This window comes from Etheostoma cragini, chromosome 18, assembly GCF_013103735.1.
Source record: "Etheostoma cragini isolate CJK2018 chromosome 18, CSU_Ecrag_1.0, whole genome shotgun sequence".
NCBI lineage: Eukaryota > Metazoa > Chordata > Actinopteri > Perciformes > Percidae > Etheostoma > Etheostoma cragini.
This window is the reverse complement of record NC_048424.1, coordinates 5,403,838-5,412,378: the sequence shown is the minus strand read 5'-3', so window position 1 is coordinate 5,412,378 and position 8,541 is coordinate 5,403,838.

Sequence of the window (8,541 nt, the reverse complement as noted above, 5' to 3'; positions counted from 1 at the left end):
ATCTGCTACTACACTTTGACCCCCCCAGACCTCTCAGGTCAACCAACCAGGACCTGGGACAGGTCTACTTTCTGTCCCCAGAGTCAGAACTAAACAAGGGGAAGCAGCGTTCAGTTTCTATGCTCCTCATATCTGGAACAAACAATTGTTGTTGTTGTTGTTGTTGTGGCCTTGATAAAAAATGCAGCCTTATCTGACAGACTGAAGGAAACTGTTTGAGTGCCGGAACACAGAGAGACCCAGCCTCTCTTCTCAGCTCAGCTCAGATTGCCTGACAGCTCAGAGAAGAAAACGCAGTGAGCCACGGTTGTGTGCCTCTGCAGACATTTTGTATTTCTGCCTCAGTTTAAGTGAGTGGAACAATTACCTCAGCCTAAAACTCATCAGTCACTTCTCTCTATTATTAAGCCAAGAGCATTTTGAAAAATGGCTTAGTGGTCATTTGACAAAAGAACAAAAACGTGTGTGTGTGTGTGTGTGAGTATGTGTGTGTGTGAGAGAGAGAAGATGTGTGTGACAGGTGTGATCAGTGTTAGTGTCGTGTCGTCCCGACTCTGGCACTCGAACACATCTGTGAAAGCCTGACATTCATACAGCGGTGTTTTCCAACACTCAGCTTTCAGATGACCTAAGGCTACCTGACATCAGAGAAAAAGAGTTATATTTGCATCAGAGTGGTCACGTGGCCTCGGAGCTCAGCTTTCACCTCTGCTTGATCCCTCACCCCTCACCTAGAACTCTCTTCTTTTATCAGATGTGTATTGTCATGAAGACAAACGCCTGTCATGATGACTCATTCTCTAGAGGCTATTGCAGAGCTGATGCTGCTAGCAAATATTATACACGTGTGTGCAACTGAGCAATAGACACACATGTTTCTATTGTTTTTAAATCTCCCCTCTTTCCAAGAGTGAGACAACAACATTAAGTGTGTGTGTGCGTGTGTGTGTGTGCAAACCTGTGTGTGTGTGCGTGCGTGTCTGTGTGCCCGTGTGTGTGTTCTTGTGGGTGAATGTTATTGTTAAAATCTTTTGACTCAGTATAAAGGTACTATATGAATGCAATCCATTTACCATTCGGGGCAGTCATTTGTGCAGAGGCTTAATGGAAAATTGCTAGCGATAGACATGGAAGCAGGGTCTTGTTTAAAAAAGAAACTCTTACTTGCTGGTACATTAATGTGCTTGAGACAAACTGACATCTAAACACAAATATTACAAATAATGCAGCAAAGGGATGCACACACATTTGATCTGATTAGTTAATACTGTTCAAACAACACAAAGGGTACCCTTAGTTGTCTATTTTACAAGAATACTCCCGACTGTCTGTAAAGTGGTAAATAAGTGTGGGGAGGAGGATGTGAGAGAGAGAGAGAGAGAGAGAGAAAGAGAGAGAGAAAGACAATTACCTGTACTTGTGCTGGTGAATGGCAACCAGCAAATATCCCCATGGCAACCTCTTCCCCAGTTCTCGGAAAAATGGTGATGATGGTGAAGCAGTAATAGACCGACTGGCGGTTATAAAATCTGTAGGCCTATAATTTGTAACCTATTGGAAGATTGTATTTGATAACTGTATGCTTCTTTCCTCCTCTCTCACAGTCTGCACTTCATGTCTCAAGAAATTAGATTTAGATTTACAGGGGGAATACTGAGTTCAAATATCTTGTCGTTCAGGCGATATGGCACTTAAAACGTGTTAAGTTTGTTACCAATATTTAGGCTTTAAGTGTTAAAAACGGACGGACAGGGAGCGAGCGCAGGGCAGGACCTAACCTGACTTTTTCCTGGCTTGTCAGAAAGGTTTAAGGGACAGAGCATCATGCCTCGGGGAGTTTGCCCGAGGGCTCTGCTGTTCTCTGGGACTCATGCAGGGTTTGTGTCAGACAGCGAAAACACATTTAGAAGGTATTGGGATGTCTGGAGGTCTCACTTCACGACAACCACAGACATTCAATTTCGATTCTTTGTCCATACAGTGCTGGCCTTCAACAATTACTAAGGGTCTGCTCCAGAGCCCGACCGATATATTGGCGAGAACGATATTTAGTGAGAACTCATGAATAACTACAAATAACTAATGTTAAGAAAATATGTTCATGTTTAGTTACGCGTTTCTGGATATGTTTAAAAAATAATTATATATCGGCTGACATATTGTAATATCAGATTTTTAAATAACCAAATATTTGCATCGGTATCAGCCTTAAAAATCCTTAGTCGGTCGGGCTCTTGTCTACACTAGACACAACACTAGTGAACCCTGCAATGAGTGTGTTCACTTCGAGATTATGGATCCATTGGCGTTTTAGTCTATACGCTAATATCTGTATCTCTTTCTCTTTTCATGTATTGTGGAAATCTGACTGTTGTAGTCATTTCTTATTGAATGTGTTATATATTGTATTTGTCTGTCGTGTGCCATTTTGTGTGTGTCCTGAATAAAGAATAAGTAAGACAGTAATAAGCAATAGTGTCACGTGATGCTGACCTTTGGTCTAAATTTGTGATATAACTGCCTATTAGCAGTTCCTAAAGATCAACTGTCAATCAACAGCATTCTTCACAGTAAGCAAAACAAACCAAAAGATGTTTTTTTCCACCAAATCTTATTAACAGTGATGTTACAAGATGTTTCCCTTTTATGTCTCAGCACATCCACACTGTACTCTAGTTTAAGATCACTAAGTCCTCAATCAAATTCAGCATGCCAACAGGTTACCTTTAAACCTAACCTGTGTGAAGTGATTGGCTGCATTGACATTTAAAATGAGGGATCGCAGCGAGGATTAGATGTTAGTACGTTTTCTTAAAGCTGCTATTATCAATATTTTTACGATAACAACAGCAATACAACAAAAACCAATGAGTTGGTTGATGAGAGTAATGTGTAAGGAGCACTCAGGTGTACAGTATTTTCCATTTTCTAAAATCTTTTTTTTACCCATCCACACTGAAACATAAAACTGGTGTGTTCAGATTTATCCACTTTGGAACTGCCTTTTGAAAAGCACAAGTTTAAGTGCCATCCCTGAGAGTGGCCAGAAGGCCAAAACAGAGACTGTGAACATAGATCTTTATGAAAATGTCCTGAAAACACTAATACATGTTGCTTTCAAACATATGCGTTTTTTTCAAAATTAGCCAGCTTAATGTGAAAGTTAGTATTAATGTCAAATTCAATCACAAGCAATAGGAAGGACATAAAGACACTTATTGTATATACAAACCCCTTCATTTCAAACACTTGGGATTATACAGTTTTCTTCTATTAATTTGAAGTGCTGCTCTCCAAACTCACAGTTCACGTATTTCATATAGCCTCATTTGAATGTGATTCGAAAGGCCTAACATTTTTACTTTCTCATTCTGCATCCAGCCGACAGCTGACATTTTGTCGCGAACATGACCGTAATTCCTAATTCTGCTGCAAGCCTGCTCCTCATTTAGCACACACCACTCTGATCTAGTGTGACATTTCATTTTCTGAATTTGTCTACTTGAGCAGAACCCTTAGGTGACATGATTGGGTGTTTTATTTAACATTTAATTTACCTGACCTTTATTTAAACAGCTTATGCTGTTACAAGGTAACGAGTAGACTTTATTATCACTGCAGGGACATTCAGCAAAACAGTGAATACCAGACAGAACAGATGTTAAAAAATAGATTATACAGTGCAGCCATGCAACGCTCTGTGCTCACTCTCTCAGTCAAGTGTCACCCATATTGCAGAGAATGAAGCGTACCCAAAACACAATCTGATACAGAAAGATTTTTAAATGAAAAAAAAAAAGAGAAATCTTTCTAGAATGGCAGTTGCAGAAACAATTTTTACAAAAAATAAAATACACACACAGGATATGCCAATAGGGGGCGGTAGTGCCCTACAGAAAACATTCTTTTACCTTTGAGTTTCTTTCCTTTTATATACAGCAGCAATATTTTCTGTGCAGACTTGTCTCGCTTTGCCAGACCCCTCCTCCTTATGTGCAGACAGAAGAAACCATGCACCGCATTCAAATATTCTATTATCAACACTGGGAATTTGTACACAGACGTCTTAAGCTGACCTTAATCAGTGGGTGCTGACTCATGGTAGCAAAACTATCAGGTGTTGAGGAATTTCAACGGGGTCAGATGAAAGCAGTAATATTCCCCGGCCACGTTGTTGGAGTGAGAGACGTCTGGCTGTGATGAATAGTCATGATAACAGGCTGTCCCATCCTTCAGGCACTTTCTCCATTCCTGACAATTAAACACACATTACTGAACAGCTTTCACACTAGAGATTGGCACATTTTCATGTTCTTCATGTTTTTATGTCAGCGACCATCAAAGCGTCAGTGTTCTGGAGGAGTTGAAGCACATTCACATGTGGAATGTGAGCGGCAGCAGCAGCAACAGCAGTAACATGACTGAGATGCAGGCTGAAATGCTGACAGACACCCATCCATCTCTTTTAACAGCCAGATGATCACAAACACAAGCTAACATGTGTTAGATGGATGGCTGTGTTTCTCTCTGCTGCTAATGTGACCTTTAGGTATTCAAGAATATCAAATTATGCACAGTCATCAGCTGTTTGAAGCAAAATGTTTAAGAGGTTGATGTATTAGTTGTCACAGTGTGAGATTTAGGTTCAATTTAAACGGAAGTTTAAAAAAACGAAATGAAAGAACACGCTAAGCTATAAGATACAGGATGTGCAGTGCACGTAAGGACAATATTTTCCAGTTAAAACTTTGACTTCAAATCCTAAATTGTTCAATTGATCCAATGCTTTTAAAAGCAAATACAAGTAACATTTTATGATCACCATTCAATGCAAATTGGTTTAATGTATTTAATCACAAGAACAGTCAGTGCACATTAATCAACATTTCAGTAAACCTGCCAGTGTTTATGCTTCGGTTATTTTGCAAGAGGTTTTAAAAGTAATAACGTAAGATGGTTAAGAGGTAAAGAGCCAAAGTGATGACAACAAAATCAAAAAACTCGTTTTTGCACACATTCGCCATGCAATAACATATAAAGTAATATAATGTTATCGACCATAATATACAGTATTACTAAAATGACAACAGAATTGATTCTCAGAATAAGTGAAGAGTTGTGAGCTACAACTGTAAAAAACAACATGAGTGGCCGGGTTGGCTCAGTGGGCGGAGCAGGCACACAAGTACTAAGAGGTTTATGCCTTGACGCAGAGGTCCGGGCTTTGTGATGATTTCCTGCATGTCCCCCCCTTCTCTCTCCCCTTTTTCACCTAGCTGTCCTCAAATAAAGGCGGAAAAGCCCAAAACATAATTTAAAAAAACGCTAGTTAAAGAAAAACACCCCTCACACCAAAGCCATTTTGTCTTGGGCTCTGTTTACACGACAACGCTCACAAAATATTTGATCAAATGGGCCTTTCGTTTAGACGGCGACGGTGTTTTCGCGGCTTAAAGTCGTCAAAAAATGAAACCACCCTCCCGAGTGGAAATCTTGACAATGCTTTACCGTGGCGTTTCTGTCTAAAGGGTAAAAACGCAAAAGTCTGCTCCAATCTGCTCACGGTGGTTCTCTCTGACGTCCCTCCAGGTACAGGACACTGCTGAAGAAGTTCGATCCGCATGTGTACGTATTCTGACTGGCAGGACTCCCAGTCCACGCCCTGGTGGGCCTTTCGTGGCTTGGTAATTTCAGGTTGTCTGCAGCAATGACTCCACCTCCTCGTTTGTCAAAATTGTCAGCTTTTGTTGTTCGCTTTGCCGTGTTTCGGTTTCCCACTACTACGGTGAGAAGTAGAAGGAAGGTTTTACGTAGGCACGTGGACTTGGTGTTGTTGTGTGGCAGTGCTTCACACTACCACCTAGCTGCCTGGTGTGCATACATCAAATTTCACACACTTCTGTGTCACCATGTGCATGCAGATTTCCCCCGCCAAAATGCTTGTCTAAACGCAGAATAAAAAGTGAGACTGCAACGCCACTTTTGCGTAAAGTTTTCTCTTCAGATCGTTTTGAGTAATAAAAAAAAAGAGGATTGTGTGAATGCGGTAAGGCCCACATGTACATGTGTAGCTAACTGACTCGAATGTGTCTTTCTTTAGTTGCTTTCCGGCAGTGGCACACTTACACACTGATTCTCTTCCCATTTTAAAGCCCAGCTCTATTCCATCCAAGTCCAGTGAGACCGGACAGGCTTTGGTCTTACAAGCCTTGGTGAATTTGTTGGGTTTGTGGATGGGCTCTGGTTCAAAAATGTAGTTGGAAATAATGCTGAAAGGAATTTATCATCAGATTCAAATTAAGATTCATGGGCTTTGTTGGGTTTGACATGACATTCCTGTCAACATTTCAGGCCTTTTCAGAGTCAAAGTGTTATATTTATATAATTGCATGAGAAAACAATCCCTGAAATAACCCAGCTCTAAATGGTTTGTAATTTTAAACTGAATTAAGTAATAATTAGCCCTAGACATGGGCTCCAGTTTGGATTGGAGTTCTATCCCCATCTGCTGGATGAAACAGGGTAAATCACTTAATTCACTTGTTGCAGTGAGTGGGTTTTAGAGTAATCTAACAGATGCATATTAGCTTTATGTGTCAGAATAAAGATATCTGACACACAGGTTAAATATGACTAAGTGCGGAGGCCAAATGTGAAGACGGGAAACCACTATGTCACTGAATATTAGGGGTGGGGGGGAAATATTGACACAGCATTGTGTCGGAATATTTTCTGTGGCAATACTGTATCGATATACAGAAGTCAAGTATCGATCTATTATTATATACGTGTTGGTCATTTTGTCTGCTTGACAATCCCATTTTGCAGCAATAAACTTAAAGTGAAATGAACAAACAAAGAAATGTATCTTTTTTTAGATGAAACAGGTGTTGACAAAGTTTCCTTTTGGGGACATAATTTGAAATTGGGAATAAATAATAAAACAATAAAATTGCAATATATTGCAGAATATTGCAATATGTTTAAAATCGCAATTATATCGTATTGTGACATAAGTATAATCGCGATATTGTATCACGAGGCCTCTGGTGATTTCCACCCGAGGTGAATATGGGTTTAAAAAAAGAAAAATTAAACAGATGCTGAAAATATAACAATGTGATGCTGTTGTACCATCCCGGCTCAGAAGCCGCATTATGCTGATTTATGGCTTTGTTGCTTGAGCCTGATGGGAGATTTACTACTGCTTTGCTTTGGAGAGGAGTCTGTTTTAAGAGATTGTCTTAGTCTGGGGCACTGAGGAGAGAGGACACCAGCATTGAACTGGGTCTCAACCCGGTGCCAGAAACACCTCCTGGGTGCCAAATGGACTTGTTTTTGGAAAGCTAGTCCCACAAAACAAACAAGACTCCTGACAAGCCTTTAGTTCGGTGGCAGAAACACCAACCCAAAACACTCAGATTATCGTGAACCTTTAAATCTAAAAGTCCTTTCTTTTTACACACAGCTAAACAGCTAAATGTTTCTGACAAAAGACACAAGGGGAAGCTATTCACACAACTATGATATAATGCTGCTAGCTTTATTTAAACCTTATGGAGCCTGTAGAGCAATATAACAGTTTAGAAGGCTGTTACAAGTTCAATGCTTTTACTGATGCTCCTCATTGAACAGCCTTTTGTATGATCGTTTGGAGGGTGTATTCCAGTTTTTATGATCTCTCTCTTCTACCAATGCTTTCTTGTGTTTTTTTTCCCTTTCTTTTTCTGAGTCTCCTGTCCTGGCTCCCAATCCTTGTCTCTTGCTCCTTTGGCCTCTTGTAATTTTCAGGAAGATTTTCTGGTTTACCAGCATTCTCCATTCCCCACAGTGGCTCAGGCTGTGTGTTCCTCCTTGTTATTTCCAATCCAGTCACCTCACTCACTGTGCCACATACCAACTTTACGGACTCTCACATAAAAACATGCACAATGGCTCTCAGAGTTTCATTCTCGGGGCTGAGTGTTGTTGCTACCATGGTACAATTTTATTAGCTGGAAACTCCCACATTTTGTGGCATGTTAAAAAAGAAAAGAGCAGAGGAAGCCTGCCGTGTTACAGTCTTGTTGTTTTTGGTCACATTTGAGTTAGTTGTCTGCAAGAGCAGGAGTAAAAAAACAACAACCCCATAGCTCATTTGTACAAGCAGCAATTACGACCAATATTAACATTTATTGTTAAGATAGCCCTCTAGTGATCGTAGTAATTATGACGGGAACAAAGCAAAAAGTAGGTATTGAAGAGGTATTAAAGTGGCGCGATTCAGTTTTGGCCATTTCTTCACTGTTTTTCGCTTTTTGCTGACAGTTTTCTCCATAGAGCTCCCCTTACGCCTTCGGAATAGATATTTGGCAGCTCCTATATTTACTTGTGTCAGTCTACTGTTTCTTCTTTCTCTGTTCCTCCGACAATGCGTTCCGAACTTTCTGCTTCTTTTTTGTCTGCTCAGCCATGACGATAGGGTAGAAAACTTCATCGCTACGGGGTTAGCCGGTTCCTGAATGGGCAGATGTGTGCGGTGCCCTGAAGCAATTTGTAACA